The sequence below is a fragment of the Pongo abelii genome, chromosome X (assembly GCF_028885655.2).
Source record: "Pongo abelii isolate AG06213 chromosome X, NHGRI_mPonAbe1-v2.0_pri, whole genome shotgun sequence".
Classification (NCBI taxonomy): Eukaryota; Metazoa; Chordata; class Mammalia; order Primates; family Hominidae; genus Pongo; species Pongo abelii.
Genome location: NC_072008.2, coordinates 137,284,430 through 137,304,977, shown reverse-complemented (window position 1 = coordinate 137,304,977; position 20,548 = coordinate 137,284,430). Strand labels below are relative to the sequence as shown.

General features: G+C 37.0%; 1 pseudogene; it reads left to right on the top strand.

The window, feature by feature from the left end:
* The first annotated feature begins 3,917 nt into the window (after positions 1-3,917).
* LOC100436772 (small ribosomal subunit protein uS2-like) lies at positions 3,918-4,948 on the top strand (annotated as a pseudogene).
* Positions 4,949-20,548: the final 15,600 nt, after the last annotated feature.

Genomic DNA, 20,548 nt, shown 5'->3' with positions numbered 1-20,548 from the left:
TACCATTTATAATATACTTGCTTATTTTTTCAACCCTAGTACACATATAGTGTAGTTTCAGAATTGCTAAATCATACCAATAAAAGAAATATGTTTATTAACTAGATTACAGTGTTTAGGTAGTTACTTTTGTTTTTATCTTTAAAATAGTGCAAGACAAACCAGTTTCCCAAAGTTATTGTCAGCTTCTTCCCTCTCCACCTTCTCCAATTAAGGTATATCATATTTCTAATAGAGTTATATACGTTTGCCATAGTCTTTATTCCATTCTGGGTTCTCCAGTCATCTTGGATGACTTTTTTTTTTTTTTTTTTTTTTTTTTTGATGGAGTCTCGCTGTCGTTGGCCCAGGCTGGAGTGCAATGGTGCAATCTCGGCTCACTGCAAACTCCACTTCCTGGATTCAAGCAATTCTCCTGCCTCAGCCTCCCCAGTAGCTGGGATTACAGGTGCCCACCACCACGTCTGGCTAATTTTTGTATCTTTAGTAGAGACAGGGTTTCACCATGTTGGCCAGACTGGTCTCGAACTCGTTTTTCTCATATCTTTTCATCTTTAGTTAGTTTTTGGTATGTTCTATTTTGAGGGAATCTGCTGAATTTGTTGGCATAAATTTATTCATAATATGCTCTTTTTAGCTTTCTTTTTACAGTTTTATTGAGATTTAATTTACAAACTATAAAATTCACCCATTGTAATGTAACAATTCAATTATTTTATTAGATTTACAGAGTTATCCTGCCATCTCTACTGTTCAGTTTTAAAGTATTTTCATTTCTCTAAGACGTTCTCTTGTGTTTGTTTAATGTTAATCTTAGCGCTTACCCAAAGCTCTAGACAGCCACTGATCAGCCTTCTGTTCGTAAAAATTTTACCTTTTTATTAAATATTCTAGTTGAATGGAATAATACATCTGCAGCTTTTGTGTCTTGCTTCTTTCATTTAGCATAATGTTATTGAGGTTTATCCTTATTGTAGTACACATCAGTGGCTTGTTTTTAAGTTGCCAAAAAGCATTTTCATGTATGGATAACCTACATTGCTTTTGTCCATTCATCAGTTGATAGGCACTTGCCATGTTGCCAATTTGGAGCTATTATGAACAATGTTATGAACATTGTTGTATATATCTTTGTCTGAACATATGTTTTTATTTTGCTTGGGTAGATTTTTGTGAGTGGAATTGTTCAGTCACATGATAACTTTACAGTAAACTTTACAGAAACTTCCATACTGTCTTCCACATCTATGCCAACAATTGGTATAGTCTGGGATTTTTGATGGTAGACATTCCAGAGGGTGTATATTGGTATTTTATCACGGTTTTAATTTGCATTTCCATAATGATTAGTTATATTTAGTATCTTTTTATGTGCTTACTAGCCATTTGGTTATTTTCTTTAGTGAATTTTCTATTTAAATCTTTAAGTGGTCAATTGTGTTGTTTGTATTCTTATTACTGAGATATTGTAGTTTTAATAAATTCTGGATAAAAAGATTTAGTGGATGTACGATTTGCAAATATTTTCCACTAGTTCTGGTTTGTTTTTTCATTTTCTTAATAATGTTTTTTGGTGTTCAAATGCCGATTTTGATAAAATGCAAATTCACAAATTATTTTTTCCATGTCTTTGGCGTTGTATCAAAGAAATCATTGCCTTATCCCAAAATAGAAAGATTTTCTCTTATGTTTCATTCTAAAAATGTTGTAGTTTTAGCTCTTAAATTTAGGTCTAGTATGCCTTTGAGTTAATTTTTTTGTATAATGTGAGGTAAGTATGTAAGGTTTTTTTTTCATTTTGTTTGTATTGGGGTATAAAATTGTCACAATATCTGTTATTGAAAAAGCTACCCTTTCCTTGTCAAATTGTCTTGGGATCTTTGTTGAAGAGGTAAATGTGAGAATTTGTTTCTGAGAATTTAATTTGCTTCCATTGGTCTAAATGCCTGTCCTTGTGCCAACAACACACTCTCTTGATTACTATGGCTTAGTAGTAAGTTTCAATATTGGGTTATGTAAGTCCCCTGACTTTGTTCTTTTCTTGAAATCCCTTTGAATTTTCTAGGTCCTTTCATTTCCATATAAATTTTACCATCAATTAGACAATATCTACGAAACGTTCTATTGCATATGGATATCCAGTTGTCCCAGCATCATTTGTTGATGAAACTACTCTTTCCGTCATTCAATAGTCTTGGCACACCTGCTGAAAATCAATTGGCCATAAGTGTATGCATATAGTTTTGGAGCCTCAATTCTATTCTATTAATCTATGTATCTGTCCTTAGAATTATGTTATTTTGATTACTATAGCTTTGAAGAGGGTTTTAAAACCAAAAAGTGTGAGCTAACTTTTTTTCTTCTATTTTAAAATTCTTTAGGCTGTTCAGTATTCCTTGAGATTTTACATCAATTTTAGGATGCATTTTTCATTTTCTGTAAGAAAAAAAAGTCATTGGGATTGTGATAGGGATTGTGTTGTGTCTGTTGATCACTTTGAATAGTATTTTCATTGTTTTAGTCCATTTTTTGTTACTATGACAGAATACTTGAGAGGGGGTTATTATTTTTTAAAAAGAATTTTATTTTGGCTCATGGTTCTGAAAGGTAGGAAGTCTGACATCAAGTGACCATATCTGGTTGGTTTTTGGTGAGGGCATTCTACTGCATCATAACATGACAGAGAACTGAAAGGGGAAATGGGTGCCTGCAAAAGAAACAAAACACAAGAGACAGACTCACTTTATAACAACCTGCTCTTGCTGTAACTAATCCAATCCTGTGAGAGCAGGAACTCACTGATTCCTGTGAGAATTAAACCACTCCCATGAGAGCAACATTACTCCCTCTTTACAAACTAATCACCCCTTAAATTAAAGGCTCAACCTTCCAACATCATCACACTGGGGACCAAATTTCCAACACATGAATTCTGGGGGACACACAAAAACCATAGCAGTCATCTTTAAATATTGCTTCCCAATCTATGAACACAGGATGTCTTTCCATGTATTTAAAAGTTTTCTTTAATTTTTTTAACAGTGTTTTGTAGTTCTCACTGTATAAATCTTGTACTTTCTTAGCACAAGACTTTATAAATTACCCAGTTTATTACATCCTTTATAAATTACCCAGTTAAATTTACTTCAAAGTATTTTATTCTTTTTGTTGTATTGTAAATAGAAAGTTTCCTTAATTTATTTTTCATAGTGTTCGATGAAAGCATATAGAAATACAGCAAATTTTATGTGTTGAACTTGCATGTGTTAATCTTAATTTGTTCATTAGCTCTAATAGCTTTTAGTAGATTTTTAATATTTCCTTTTTATATTTTCTGTATATGAGATTACATTTTCTGTGGCTAGAGATAGTTTTACTTTTTCCTTTCAAATTTGGGTGCTTTTTATGAAGAAATATTTTGAAAGTCATCAGAGAAAAATGACAGTTTACATACAGATGAACAACAATTCAAATGTCCATGCACTTCTAATCAGAAGCTATGGAGACCAGAAAACAGTGGAATGAATGACATCTTAAAGAACTAAAACACAGAAGCAAACACTCATCCAAGAATTCTACATTGAGCAAAAATAGTTCTCAAGAATGAAGGGAAAATAGAAAATATTTCCATCCATCGGTACCGTAATAACATTAGTCATCAGCAGACCTATGCTATAATAACTACTGAGGGAATTTCTTTGGGCAGAATAGAAATAATACCAGTTAGAAACTCAGATATTTTGGAATAAATGAACATTATTGAAAAGGGTAGAGATCTTAGCAAATACAAAAAACTTTTTTCTCTTAATTAAAAAAACAAAGGGGACTTCCACTTTCACCCCTAACATGTAAGGAGCTTGAAAGTTGCCATTCGCATCCTTACAATAAAAAAATGCTGGACAGCTTTCCGTGCTATCTGCAGAGGGGTCCATAAGGCGTTGTTCTGGATTCCCGTCGTAACTTAAAGGGAAACTTTCACAATGTCCGGAGCCCTTGATGTCCTGCAAATGAAGGAGGAGGATGTCCTTAAGTTCCTTGCAGCAGGAACCCACTTAGGTGGCACCAATCTTGTCTTCTAGATGGAACAGTACATCTATAAAAGGAAAAGTGATGGCTTCTATATCATAAATCTGAAGAGGACCTGGAAGAAGCTTCTGCTGGCAGCTCGTGCTATTGTTGCCATTGAAAACTCTGCTGATGTCAGTGTTATATCCTCCAGGAATACTGGCCAGAGGGCTGTGCTGAAGTTTGCTGCTGCCACTGGAGCCACTCCAATTGCTGGCCACTTCACCCCTGGAACCTTCACTAACCAGATCCAGGCAGCCTTCCGGGAGCCACAGCTTCTTGTGGTTACTGACCCCAGGGCTGGCCACCAGCCTCTCACGGAGGCATCTTATGTTAACCTACCTACCATTGCGCTGTGTAACACAGATTCTCCTCTGCACTATGTGGACATTGCCATCCCATGCAACAACAAGGGAGCTCACTCAGTGGGTTTGATGTGGTGGATGCTGGCTCGGGAAGTTCTGCGCATGCGTGGCACCATTTCCCATGAACACCCATGGGAGGTCATGCCTGATCTGTACTTCTACAGAGATCCTGAAGAGATTGAAAAAGAAGAGCAGGCTGCTGCTGAAAAGGCAGTGACCAAGGAGGAATTTCAGGGTGAATGGACTGCTCTAGCTCCTGAGTTCACTGCTACTCAGCCTGAGGTTGCAGACTGGTCTGAAGGTGTACAGGTGCCCTCTGTGCCTATTCAGCAGTTCCCTGCTGAAGACTGAAGCACTCAGCCTGCCACGGAAGACTGGTCTGCAGCTTCCACTGCTCAGGCCACTGAATGGGTAGGAGCAACCACTGACTTGTCTTAAGCTGTTCTTGCATAGGCTCTTAAGCAACATGGAAAAATGGTTGATGGAAAATAAACATCAGTTTCTAAAAAAAAAAAAAATGCTGGACAATAAATAGAAAACTGATGACTTTTCTTAGCCTCAGAGAATTGAGATGGCAGAACAACCCAACATGTCAAAAGCTGGAGAGATAGGCGCATTCATATCTGCTTATCTAATGAAGACCTGCTGGAAGCCATAAGCAGTATTACTATTTAATTAATTATCTAGTAATTATGAAAAATTACTGGAGATTAAATGTGAACTAGTGTGAGAGTGAGAAGTTTATGAGGGGGAAAATCATAGAGGGGCTCTCCACACTTTTGTGGGCTTTTCCTCCAGGAACTGCACAATATTCTCATAATGAGAATTAGGAAAATCCTTTCAGTGGCTCTGACAGGAGGAGGGGAGAAAAAGAACAAAATATACAATAACTATAAGATAATATCAAAGGAGGTAACAAATATCTGGTTAGAATCCCAGAAAGAGAAGAAAGAGAGAAGATAGCATAAGACATTTTTGAAGCATTAAATGGCCAAGAACATCACAAATTAGTGACAGATACCAAACTACAAATCCAGTAAGTTAAGAGAACACCAAGAAAGGTAAGTACCGAACACACACACACACACACCCCTGGGCATTTTGATTCAGACTGCAAAAATCAAATGCAAAGAGAAAATCTTGAGTGAAGACAAAGTGCAGGGAGGCAAAACACCTTATCTATAGAGGAAGAAAATGTAAGGCTTATAGTAGACTTGTCAGAATTCATATAAGTGAGAAGAGAGTGAAGTGAAATCTTTATACTGTTTAAAGAAATTTCTACCAATATATAATTTTATATCCAGTGAAATTGTCCTTCAAAGGTGAAGCAAGGCAGTCAGTGATCTTTTGGGTGTGATTTCAGGATCCCAAACTGGCTTTCATATGACCAATAATAGGGCCCCATATTACTGCAGATGCCAAAAGTCAAGGTGTGATAAGTATGAGTAAAGTAATTTTCACTTTTTACTGTTTGTAGACAATGTCCATCTTTCAATTAAATAGCCAGACTTCCATTAAACTCTGATAACATGTCAAGCCCTGTGCTAAGCTGGTGCTCTGTATTCATCTGCTCAGGCTGCCATAACTAAATACCACAGACTAGATGGCTTAAACAACAGGAATTTGTTTTCTCACAATTCTGGAGGCTAGAAGTCTAAGATCAAGGTGCTGGCATGGTCAGTTTCTGGCAAGGGCTCTCTTCCTGGCTTGCAGACAGCTGCCTTTTCACTATTACGTTGCAGGGTGAGTGTGTCTCTTCGTATAAGAATGCAAATCTTATTGGATCAGGACCCCACTCTTATGATCTCATTTAACCTTAATTACCTCCCATAATGGCCCTATCTCAAAATACAGTCACATTGGGGGCTTCAACCTATGAATTTTAGTGGGACAAAAATTTTCACTCCATAGCAAGCTCCAAGATAAATATGATATAAGAATCACTGTTACATAAAACCTTCATGTACCCAACAGAAAAAGACAAATAAACCTCAGTGAGGAGAGATGTAATCTATTAATTTTCACTTTAAAATTTGATAAGATAAATGGGAAGAGAGGGAACTTAAACTGCACTTTGAGATTTTTACTTGGTTCCCACAGATCATAGCTTAGCAGCAGTGTATGTAAAAGACAGTTTGAAGTTAACACTCATTCAATAGGTATCCACAATTAGCCATAGATAAAAAAGCTGCTATCTGTTTAGATTATATTTACAGGAGAAAAATTTCCAAAATGAGGGAAGCAATAACCCTGCTGCTCTCTGTCCTTGCAAGATGACACCTGGAATACAGTACTTTGCTCATTTCTGGGGCCAGAATACATGAAAGTTATAAATAAACTGCCACATACCCGGATGTGTGACCAGGGTGGGTAAGGAATGCAAAACCATACCATATAAGGAATAGTTGAAGAAACTAGTAAGAGCTGACCTAAAGAATGGAAAACTAAAAGGGCTATAAGCTCTGCATTGAAACATGTGAATAATACATAAATGAAACACTTTCATTTTGGAGACATAATTAGGTTAATTATAAACAAGAACACTCAGTCAGAGCTATCTGAAGATGGAATGGGTTGAGTTTGAACATAATGAGTTCTCTTTCGTTAATGGTATATAAGTACCAGCTAGATGACCACAGGCGAGGATATTATAGAAGGAATTGTAGTAACAACTGGGGGTTGGACTAGTAAACCTTGCAGAATTCTTCCAACTTGAAGATTCTCAAAGGGTATGATTCTTAAGATCACCAGAGGATTGTCTCTTTTAAAAAATGATCTATCAACAGTTCTTATTTAAATATTAAGTAATTCTGTTGGATTTAATATGAAATTGTTTTCTAATTGGGTAAACTGAGGCACTTCTTAAAACTTCCCTGCTATGTTTCTTTGTTTTTTGTACTGAAACTCTTTTTTATCACTAACCATTTTCAGTAGTGGGTATGACACAAGCCCACCTGCACATCACATTTTATTGCCCCGTGACAGGGCTCAATTGATTAGTAAGTGTTTTTGACAACTCATTCTATGCTTAGCACTGGACAGGGCCTGTGAGGTGATAGAAGTCTCAGACAGAAACCCTGTCCCCGAGGATTTCCATTCTCCTTCAGGAGTCTGTACAAACACAAAGGCTCAAGGGAACAGACCAGGCTCTAGGATTTCCCATAGGGGAGGTTGATGTGAACAAGAGTGGTCAAGGGTGAAAAACATGAGCTGATATGTCCAAGAGTGAATTTATATTTATCATCTGCTTCTCTTTCTTATGTCCCCATCTTAGTGAATGGTACCACTACGCATCAAGTTTCCAAACAGAAACTTGAGAGTCATCCTTGATACCACCTTATTTCTTCTACTGAAACTATCAAATCTATGGATAGATAATGCCAATTTTACTCCCATCTCTTAAATATATATTTTCTATTACAACTGCCACCACTGTAGTCAATGTTGCTTAGAAAAATGCCTCATCTACTAATTTGTCTCCCTGCCTCTCCTTATTCTATTCATTCTCCACACTGTAGATTGAATAATCTTTCTCAACTCCAACATGAGGATACCACTCTTCCATTTCACATTCCTTGATATGATGTTAAAAGCCATTTGTAACCTGGCTCAAGCATCTCTATCCACCATCATTCTCTTGTTTGTTTTATCTTCCATGTTCCTGATGTACTTAAATTATTTTAAATGCTGAAATTTCTTCCCATACTCTCACTTACCTTCAGACCTTTCTGCCTTGTAGCTCTTTCTACATGGAGTACTCTCCTGATTGTGCCCAGAGCATCCCAAAGTATCTTTCAAGTCTCTTCTTAGATGTTATTTCCTTTGAGAATCAAGTCCTGATTATCTTTCCAAGTCTGCATGGCTTCCTTTTGTCCATAGTATTAATATCCTGTATTTTCTGCTATCGTATGGCCCTTTCCAAACTACAGTGTAATGACCTGCTTAATTGCCTGTGAGTTGTGTGAAGGCAGAGACTTTAGCGGATTTGTTTAGACAGACTTTTTAATGTATATTCAGTTACTAGCACTTTACTTAGCACATAGCAGGCATTCAATAAATTGTTGAATAAACAAGGGTAAGACGTGCCAGAACATGGAGGGAAACCAGCATCAACCAAGGCAAATTGATTGAAATAAACATAGTATGTGTATTATAGGAAAGTACGCAGGAAGGGCATGTTGTATGAAATGAGCAGAACTGCCTGATAATAGTCAAGAAGATGTGTGTAAGAATGTTGGTAGTCAAGGTTGGAGAGGCAGAGTGGGGTAGATTATGGAGGACCTGAATGTTAGAGTAAGAAATCTCAACTTGATTAATAAGACAATGAAGAATTCTGTGAACAAGCATCCTTAAATCTCTAATCTCTGTTTTGGGCCCCTAGATATCTTCTTTCTACACACATCCTGGAGAGGGGAAAGAAGTAAGGGCAACACCACTAGTAGCATATTGACCTAGGACATTTGTTTTTGCTTGTTTATTTGTTTTTATTGGCATTATTGATGTATAATTTAGAATTCACCAATTGTAAGCATACAGTTCTGAGCTGTGACAAACACACATAGACATATAACCACTACCACAATCAAGAAAAATAATATTTCCTTTTCCTCCAAAAGTTCCCTCATTTCCCTTTGCAGAAATTGTGTACTTCTAACCCCGACCAGTGGCAATCACCAGTGTGTTCTCCTACCTATAGTTTCCCGCTTTTTTAAAATGCCATATAAATGGAATTATACAATATATAAGCTTTTGGATCTGGCTCCCTTCACTTAACATAGTATTTCTTTCAGATTCATTGAAGTCCTTGTATGTATCAGTAGTTTGTTCTCTCTCTCTCTCTCTCTCTCCTTTTTCTCTCTTGCTAAGTAGTATTCTGTAGTTTGAATGTAATACAATTTATTCTTTCCTCAGTTGATGGGCATTTGAGACGTTTCCAGTTTAAGGCTATTGTAATAAAGTTGCTGTGAGCATTTGAATAGCAGTGCTGGTGTACTTGCCTAGCCCCTCTACTCAGAGCAAGTGTGCCTGGCAAGAGATGAACGGGTCCTGGAAGAGACGACTGGACCAAGAACTCATCAGGACTCACACTTCTCTCCCTTTTCACCCAGTCTAATTCATCAGCACTATTACAAGGATTTGTTGTGATCAAAATTCGAAAAACGACCCTGTAGTTTCTCACTTCTTTGATGAGTTTTATGAAAATGGAGACGTAGTCACTCAAATATTTGCGTCTTATCTCCCTCTCTCCTGTTTTCTTATTTTCCCAATTAAATTTATTTTTACTCTATTTTTGTACCTCCTTTCCCTTCTTCTTTTTCTTTTGTCCCCTTCTCCCCTCCCTCTCTTTTCCATCTGTCCTTCCCTTTCCTTTTTACCTGCCCTTTGTATTTTATTGTTTCATCTTCCCTTCCATCTGTAACTTTCTAGCATAGAAATTTATGTTTACAAGAATGTTTAAATCAAGGATGTAGCCAATTTACATGAACTGTTACACACCATAAGCGTTTTATGCACTGCCAACTCATTTTATTTACTTGTTTTAACTGTGAGGATACTGAGCACTCAGTCCTATTTCTATTACATGATATCACATCAGTCAATTACACCTAATTTCCCATAGTGATTCTGAGAATTTCAGCCAGATAGAGCTTTTATGTTTTGTTTTAAAGTACGCAGTTGTTGATTCCTACGTTGCATACCACCGCCTACCCTTCCTGCTCCCCATTAAAACTCTTATGTTTTGACAAATTGGTGTCATTAGGATTTCAGCCCTCTGAAATAGGTTTAATCATTCAGGCGGTGATGTTCTATGTTCAAGCTTTTGTATTAACAAACTCCCCCCTCCTTTTTTCTTGGTAAATGGGAACCTGATAGTTAAGCATCCTAGATTAGTGTTACAGGTGCACTTTCGGCCCACCCATGAGGAGCTGTGCTCAAATTCCCGTGTCTAATGCCAATGAGTATTAGTGGGACTAAAGAATTTCATTTTATTGCTTTATTAGAATTGCTTCTTTTGTACCTAGGCCATTTTTTACAAGGCCTCAGCTTAAGGGTCTGTGTTAGTTAATTCATATTCTATTTCCTTTCCCAGGGATATGAAGCCCTTTCTAAAAAGAGGGGTTGAGGAGGGGGAAGGGACTTACTGTGGTTCAGTCCTGATGGCTGTGATTGAGGAGGCAGAACAACCAGGGAGAAAGAAAAAAGGGCTGCAGGAAGTGTGGTGTTTAGGGTATGCATGGAAATAATACCAGTTTCAAAAAGCCAAATTTGGTAAATAGCTTTAGAGAGGGAACTATTTAGGGAGGAAGGATAGGAGAAAGAAATGGAGAAGATGGGAAATAGGGGCAAGAGAGAAAAGAAAAGGTTAGGGAGTGGAGAGGTTTCCAGGGTAAATAAGCCCAAGTCTCTCAGCAGCCCCTCACCAGCATGATTTCCAGACTCTTAGGCAACCTGCTCTCTCCCTTCTAGATGCCTTGTAGCTTCTGGCTGCTACCCATATGCTCCCCCCATCCTGCTATTTTCATTGAATACTTCAAGTACAGGTCTGCCAAGCACAGAGCTGGGATGCACTATCACTCCCTTGTTTCCGACTCTATCTTTCTACTAATGCAGATGAAGATGGATTTAGTTTTCTATGCAGCCACAACACACAACTGAATAATATTAAGCTTACAGTCCCTAAAAACCCCTAAATCTTTTTTACGCATGTTGCTACTTAGTCACATCTCATCCTCTGCTTGTGCATCTGGTGATTTTGGGACCCAAATGCAGGATTTTGCATTTATGTTCTGTATTTGTGAACATTTAAACATTATTTTTGATGCATTATTAAGCTTATTTCAGAGATTTTTGAAAATAACTCTCATCAGTTTTGTAGTCATGTAAATGTACCGTTTTGTTCTGTTTTCATTTTGATAATTAATTTTTTCAGGATGAAGGCACAGATAATTAAGCATTCAAGGACATTTAGATTTTCATAATTCATCTTTAAAATGTAAATGTTCTCAAATTTAACCTGTTGATAAATAATACACTAAATTTTTTCATTTTGCTGTTTGTTTCAGGCAAGGTGGAAAAAAAGTGGCATATGCCTAGACTGTCCCCAGCCTCCTAAAATGGTGCAATGCTGCAAAAACAACCATAATCCCTCGTTGCTGGGCAATGGACAGCATCACAAATCAAACTCTCTTCATTTTTGCATCTACTTATCTAGCTTAATGTTGAGACGGTCACAAACAAAGAAGACATTCGTTATATAAATGGGGTGGCTAATGTACTTCAGGAAATTTTTAGATCTTACTTGGTGTTTGTGTGTACTTTTTGTGTTTTTAATGTTGAAAAAGATACAAATTGTTTAGAGCTGAAATTAAAATTACATTAAAAAATTCAATCTAACCTTATTACCTTGTGATAAACATGAGTCTTAGAAAAACCTCTCTGTTGATGTTTTCCATATGAATGATTTCTAGCAGATGACCTCAAGTTATAAGGTGACAGATTTATAAAATCACAGAATGGTCTTCTCATTTTAAGAGAAAATTTAGATTGTTGTTTGCTTTTATTACTCTCCCTAAACTCTGAGGGAACACAAATTTAAAGAAAACTTTCTCAATCCAGATACATAATTAGTATATTTCCAGTTCTCCTCAATGTATGCCTAGTCCTTTATAGCTGCTAAGAATACTATTCATAGCATCTTTCAAAAGCATCATAAGGCTGTTATGTCCATTACCAATTATAATGGCTATATTATATATGACGTATCAACATTCAGTCCAAAAGCGCTATTACCTCTGAACAGATTGTTTTTCTGCAATTAGGTGCTGTACACTAAGCTAGCTAAGAAAATAAGCATTGGCCCCATGTACCCAGGCTCTATATAATAGCATTGTTGTGAAGGTAAATGAGCAAAATGGATCTATGAGCACTTTGGGGGAAAAGAAACAATGGTGCTATACATAGACAAAGAATTATAATAAAAATAATAACAGCCATCAGATCTGACCTAATGAAAATTGGACAGCAGAACTAAAAGCAATTTCAAAAACGCCTCATAACTATCTTCTTCTTCTTCTTTTTCCTTGGTTCCCATGGCAATCTGTATTTTCATATGAGGCCCACAATTTGGGCCTTTTTTGGGCAATTAGCCTCCCATTTGTCCAATTCTCTTTACCTGACTCTTCAAAAGTCCCCTGCCAACTTTCCATTTAACCAAATATCCAAGTCAATTCAACTAAACAGCTAGTTAGCTCAGTAAAAATAGTGTAATTACATTAAGATGTGATCATTTCAAGATGATATTTAAGAAGTTGGGCAGAAGCGAACTCTTCAAATGATATTATCAGTAATATGGTCAGTTATGTAAACTAGGAATAGGTTTCTTTTGGTGCAAATGGCAACTTTAGGAAAGACAGGTAGGCAGCATTGGTGCTAAAAGAAGGAAAATCAACAGAAATAAGTGCTACAGGAAGAGTAAAGACTTTATTATTCTGGTGATTTTAAAGAATTATTTCTAAAATTATAATATGTATATATGAAATGTAACTCATTATATGAACTATAAACTATTCACTTACACACACTGTATAGATATACATTTTCTTTCTGCTGCTTTGCTTTACCTATTCAAACCAGTGTATTTTTTCTCATTTTAACATAAATTTCGAAATATTTATATGTGTATTTCTTTTTTGTTGTTTGTTGTTTGTTTTTGTTTTGTTTTTCCGTTTTTGAGACAGAGCCTCTCTCTGTCACCCAGGCTGGAATGCACTGGTGCCATCTCCACTCACTGCAGCTTCAACTTCCTGGGTTCAAGTGATCCTCCTGCCTCAGCCTTCCGAGTAGCTGGGACTACAGGTGCATGCCATCACACCAGGCTAATTATTGTATTTTTAGTACACGCAGGATTTCGTCATATTGGCCAGGCTGGTCTTGAACTCCTGGACCCAAGAGATCTGCCCGCCTCAGCCTCCCAAAGTGTTGAGATTACAGGCATGAGCCACTGTGCTGGCCTATTGTGTATTTCTTAACAACAAATAATTTTGATTATTTAAAAATTCTGCCCTAAATTGTTACCCAACTTCTCAAATTTTGTTTTTTTAATCATAAATTATTTGTTGTAGCAATATAAAATACAGGGATGAAGAAAAAAGAGCATCTCCAATAACTCTTCACTACATAGAAAATAACCAACATGTACATTTTGTGTGTCTTCTTTGAAGTTTTTTCTAGGTAACCTTTATGGGATATTACTCTAGATATTTTTTAAAATCTTAACATTTCTCAAATACTTTATAAAATAATTTTAAAAATCCAGTATATGAGAGCTTATCTTTTACAGGAGAAAAATCTTTACATTTCTTAGCTTAGACTGAAAATATAGTGACAGCTTCTCGCTCTCTCTCTCTTTCAGTCTTGCTCTTGGTCTTACTCTTTCTCCCCCAACAGTTTGCAGATTCAGTGGTTTCTATCTTCACAATATCTCTTTTTCTTCCTCTTTTCATTTTCATTTACTTCTTCTAAGCAACAGGTATTGAGCCACAATAACATCGGTTTTAGAATCAGATGACCTGGGCTCAAAGTACAGCTCCACCTCCGACTAATGTTTTCTTTTTTTTTTGAGACAGGCTCTTGCTCTGTCTCTCACGCTGGGGTGCAGTAGCGTGAACATGGCTCACTGCAGTCTTGACCTCCCAGGCTCAAGCCTTCCTCCTACCTCAGCCTCATGAGTAGCTGGGACTATAGGCACATGCCACCACGCCCAGCTCATTTTGGTATTTTTTGTAGAGACAGGGTTTCGCTATGTTGCCCAAGCTGGTCTTGAACTCCTAGACTGAAGTAATTCTCCTGCCTTGGCCTCCCAAACTGCTGGGATTACAGTCGTGAGCCACTGCCCCCGGTCTACCTCTGACTAGCTTGTATTATCTTGGGCAAGTTGCTTAACCTCTTTGAGCCTCAGTTATCTCATCTGTAAGAAATGGATGCTAATAGCTATAGGAAGTTCTTAAACTGGTGCCTGGCTCATAGCTAGCATTCAACAAATATTGTTTGCTCTTGTTGCTGCTGCTGCCCCTGCTGCTGCTACTGCTATTGTTATAAGCACTGCTCCGGAGTGTTGTGAAAGAAAATGTGACAATGTTTGTAAGATGCTTAACATGATGCCTTGCAAATAGTGAGCACTTAATAAGTACTAACTATTGTTAGCATTATTTCTGTATTAGGCACAGGAGATACACAGATGAATAAGTCTCTACTGTCAGAGAAGTAACCTTGTAGTATTTATAGCTGCCAGATGAATCCAATCATACTTCAGTTCATATGTGACATTACCCACAAGGCTTTCGCTGATCCCCTCAGATGAGAATATTGCTCTTTGCTAAACTTCCATGACCACTTTCTCTCCACTTTTCTTATCAAACTTTAGCACATTTTTATTTTTATCTGCTTACATGTCTTTGCTCCCCTTCTAGTCTTTTAGTTACTAGAAGGGCAGTGAAAATATTTTGTTAATCTTTTAGCTGCTAATGTATGCCTAGAGGGTTTTGCATTCTTTCATCCATTCTTCCATCCATTCTTTGCCCATCTTATTCCACCAAATATTTAAGTGTTCCTTGTTTATAATGGGCATTTAATAAAGGTTGGCTAAATAAATGAGCATTTGAAATTCAAGAAAGCATATGGGATTAAGTCTCCCATATATTTTGCAAAGCATATAAAATATAAACTACTTTTTAGTTTAGATAGAAGTCATAAAAATAAATTTCCACCTCATTTTAAGTCTATGCTAAGTTCCACTTGGTAATTTTTTGGTGCCATCTTACAGCTATTTCAAGTGGGATTCTTTCATGGTGTACATATTTTTAAAATATTGTCATACTGTGCCCAGGATAGTCACAGAACTTCCACAGCAAGTGCTCCTCGTTGAAATCCAGGGTTATTAATAATGAAAAGTCATTTGGATACTTTAATTAGTGTCCAGCACTATTTCCATTAGTTAATATGTATTTTTAACATCGTGGTGCCTAACAACGATTGTAGAGTAGATTTCCTTGGCTCTGCAATTCCTCAACTGGATTATGCCATCCTAAGTTTCTGAATATCTTGGTAAAAACACTAAGAAGAAATTTTCTGTAGGTAAAGGTCACATAGTTAATCAAAAGGATATTTAATGCCAAATGGCCTTTTCCTCTACCCCCTTTTAAACAAGCTAAGGGCTTTCTTCTACACTTCTACCATTCCTGCCTTACTTTCTCATTCGGTTCTGAATAAACGGCTTAAGGGAAAGAAAATTGGATAGGGCCATTCAAAAATCTCTTTAGAGTCATCTACACCCAAACCAATCCCAGACATTGCTAAATGACGTCCAAGAATTTTGTTGTTATAGTTTGGAGCAAAAGTCAGTTCTGTATCTTTAGTAACAGTGGAGTTATAAAAATAGCCCCTTGTATTCAAACACTAGAAAATGTATTTACTCAGATACCTACGACAAATATTTATAGACAGATATATGGTTTTTTTTTCTGTTTTCTTTGTTGATATATCTCCAGAACTAGAGAACAAAGTAGGTGTGCAATTAATATTTTTGAATAAATGCAGGAATACATAAATCCCATTTTCCCAAGATCTCACAGTTCCTAAGCACTCCGAGCACTAAAGACTATTTTTCGGTTGTTTTGAATATAGAAATACCAAGCACCTGTTCTAATTTTTATTAGGTTAATCCTATTAGGTGCTTATACTAATTTTCCATACGAATTCTGAGTATTTCTGAGAACTCAGATGAGAATCAGATTAAATCACCTTTTGCATTTGAATTTACCAGACCTAATTTCGATTTTCTTTTCCCTACACACCATCTCCTCTTCTAAAATGTTCTCCTACAAACCCCATTAAACGTTATCTGCTTGGATACATTGAAGTCTAAGACAGAGCCTGATTTAAAAATTATTAGAGCTTTGAAAAGGGTCAACATCTTCAAACATGGGTGTCTAATACTTGTGACTCCAATTGTAAACTGTCCCATCTCCAGTTTTTGTTTTCTTTTGAAACAGAAACCTGAACTACTAGGAGACTGAATTAGAGGAACAGGTGGACTGTCAGCTCAGAAAGTGGCCTCTGAGTCCTGTCCCTGAGGATCTGTGCCCAGGATAGCATAACTAACATCAGGGAGAGCATTAGGAGCTAAAGAAGGTCATTTTCTGCTTGGTTAAAAGCCCTCTGTTTGGACCTAGATCATGACCTGGCCTTTCATTTGGCACAAATATGAAATTGTACTAAAAAGTGTTATTAGGGCACACATGGTTTGTAATGATCTGGCTCCTGTCCAGGTCTCCAACCTTATTTTCTGCCACTATCTCCACACACCATGCACTACAATACTTTGTGATTCTTTGCCCTGTATTCCCAAATATGTGAATCATATGGTGGGATGCCAGGAAGACATCAGGTGGGTGAAGCAGATGGTTTGGAGCAGGAGGTCATAAAGGTGACCTCACCATGCTCAATGATAGAGATGCTTGAGTCTGGGGACTTGAATGAAGAACTTCTAAGCATGGCAAATTGGAATTAAATGCTCTCCTCTATGTTATGACAATGCTTTGTTTCACGCTTCATACTGTGTTCTGCATTATATCATCCTTAGCTGTGAACATGAATATATCTCCCACGAATTCATAACCTTGAAGATAGAGTGTATTTTTCCATCTTTCTATAATATTTTGGGTATAGTCAAATGGAATATTTACTCTTTAATTGTTCAAAAAGAATCTGGGAACTGAGATGGTATCCATTTGGGACCTTTTCAGGTTCCCCCTCCCTATCAAGTCCTATTTCCACTCCCACCAATCAAAATCCCAGATATTCACTGTAAAAAGATATATTTAAAAAGTAATGATTAGGATGAGGCAAACAGAAAGTTCTATATTCAGATTTAGCTCACAGTTATTGAATACTCATTTGACTGATGAGGAGATGGAGACTCAAATAACTTTCAGTAGCTTGCCAAATGTCACACTATTACCCAGCTAGTAAGTGGCTCTGCCAGGACTGAAATTCGACCCCCCGACACTAAGTCAAAATCCCTTTCCACAAACACTGAAACATGTAGGTAAACTCCTCTCATTCCCTGCTTTATAATTCTGATGTACTTAGTTGCTTAATCACAAACATATTCTGTGAACTCTCAGCCAGGCAGAAGCTAAATATTATGAACATATGAGACTCATTTTACGTTCATATTTATTTCTATGTCTATGCACTTGCATGTTCATTTATATTACTTTTGTGTGTTTGTATATTTATGTATTCAGGTAGTTAGTGTACTTACATATTTATATGTGTGTGTTTATTTTTATTTATGCACTTATGTACTTCTTTATCTTATCTGTAAGGTTATGAAGCTCTTACTTCTAATCCTGTGAGATGAGAACATCAGTTGATGATATCTTAATTTCCTATAGCATTTCTGAGGATTTCAGCTTAAAATAGGTCTTGCATTTCAATAAAAAGACCTCAGCTCCTGAGCTTCTCAGGGAGAGGATAGAAGGAGCAGCTGTGCTCCGAACCAAATTGCTGGGCTTCGGGAACACTGACAAAGCCAATGGAAGCTTCAGCTATGAGAGTAGCACAAAAAGAAAATGAAACCTACCTGATCTAGAATGAGAAAAATGATAAAAACAAGCTTAGTAGCAACCAATAAGTACTGTGATGCTGAGGAGGAACCAGAAAGCCCAGAGAATTCAAGAGATATGGCTGTCCTGGAGGAGAAGCAGGCAGAACCCAGAGAAAGGGCCAAGGTGAGGGCGTTGATGCAAGACCATGTGGACATTTTAAAAAGCACACGGGAAAAGCTCAGCAAAGGCTGTGGGGCACTACTAGTGAGGTCAAAGAATTGAAAGAAACCCTAAGAAAGAAATATTGCTGAATAAATATCATGGAAGAGAGAATCATTACAAATGAGGACAAAATTGAGCTTCAGTCTTAAAAGATAAAACATCCAAGAAAACAGTTCTTCATGGTGCAAGAAAACATGATAGATCTCAAAAACACATCAAGGTGGTACAATATTTATGTTTCTGGCATCCTTGAAGGTGCAGAAAATAGAGAGATTAGCCTTGAAACCATTATTAAGGAAACTGTTGATAAAAATTTCCCAGAGCTAAACATAGATCTCGACTTATATACAGAGAAAATTTATAAGTTCCCACTCAAATGTATCTCTCATACTAAAAGTCCAAACCATATTATTGTACAATTCTTAAACTTGAAAGATAAAGAAATTGTCTCAGAAGCTGCTCAAAAAAGAAGTGATTTTCAACAAGATAAATATAGGACTGACACCTGAGTATACCTTAGTAACAGTGGATGAGAGACCAATTTGGAGCAAAATCTGCTAGTTGAAGTTCCTGGGCTTGAAGCCCCATGTGAACCATTCAGCTAAGCTATCTTTCTTATTTCAAGATGAGAGGAAAATCTTTGGCAGTCAAGATGACTTCAAGGCATTTGTCAGTAAAACTCCCAAACTATTGGTTTTGCTGAAAACAGCTGCAGCCCAGGGAGAAGATAGTCGCGGAGATAAGTGACTAAATTCACTTTCAAAGCCACATTTCTTAAGAGAGTGTAGATCTTATTTTTATAATTAATTGCGTTTTTGCCAGGGTGATTAGCGGAAAAGGAAGTAAAAATTTACAGTTGTACCAAGTTGTTATTATGTGTGTATATCTATAGCTACACACACACACACACACACACACACACACACACACAGAATGCATGGGAAAGGATGATAAGGAAATTACAAAAAGGAAAATGGGGAAGAATGAAGGAAGGATAAACGGGAGGGAGAAAATGAAAACAGCAAGATAATAATTAAGCGTGAGTTGGATAGGGAGACATTGAAATATGATAGATTAAATAAGAAAAAAAATAATTTGTATTGTCGACCTGAAAGCAGTCAATTATATGAAATTAACAGACTTTTATGGAGAAAGTATTTCCTCATCTTCTGTCAAGGGTACATGAATCTTTGAGAAAGTTTGACCATATCCTAGATCACAAAACAAGTAGAATTGGAAGAGACACATGTATATTTAAATAATTGCCTGTAAATTGACGTTTTTAGGAACAGATTATAAGCAATTGGTAATATTGCAATGATGAGTTTTTAAATTGCTAATTTGTGTTGCTCTTGCAGTTTAGCCATCTTTACTTAATTTTAATTATATAATTATTTAATCATACAATACATAGGAATAAAATAACCAAATTATTGACTTCTATAGTTTCCTTTGGACAAGTGATTACGAGTAAATAAATATTAGAGAGACCAGTTGTGCCTTCCCAAGTGGCATTCCCCCCTCCCCCCCGCCCCCCCTCTGCCACAACACACCCATTCCCACCCCTGCCTCACCATGCAAATGCCTACAATTTGGACACACTGGGGGCAAGTCAGACTCTGAGACAGAAAAAGGCTTTCCTGGCACTGGTATCTGGAAGCATCCTTCCTGGATCAGGCCTAAACTGCTTATAGAACCTGTGCTTGCCTGCTCTAGGCAGTGAGGCTGAGCCCACCTCCTTTCATTCTGGAGCCACCAACTTCATCCAACACAGGAAAAGGGAATACTGAAACACTTTGCAGCCCATTTTTGGAGCTCTCCTGCATTTTGGATATCTGTCTCTGAACACCCTCCCCCACCATGTACTCAGATACACACTGTTCCTCCTATAAACAAAAGCCATATTGTGATGCTAAGAGAATTGTCACTTGGGGACAGTGGACTAGTAGATTACCTTTTTTGGTAAATGGTACATAAACCAAAAAGAACTTTGTGATTCTGCTAACACTGAAACACACACACACAAATCCTCATTTTCTCTCTCCACCCATTAAACTTGTTAAATTCACCTAGGTATTCACACTGTTGATTTGCTTTGTGACAAGCACCCAGAAGTCTGATCATCCAGGCCTCTATCTAATGTCTTATGCCCCACTATGAGTGTTTTGATTAAATAAGTTTTAGTTCTAATTCATCACTTGAATTTGATTTATTCTAGGAAGCTGCCTGCACACTCCTGAAAATGCCCTCAGTTATAGCTTCTGGAAATGACTTAGTGCCCCAAAC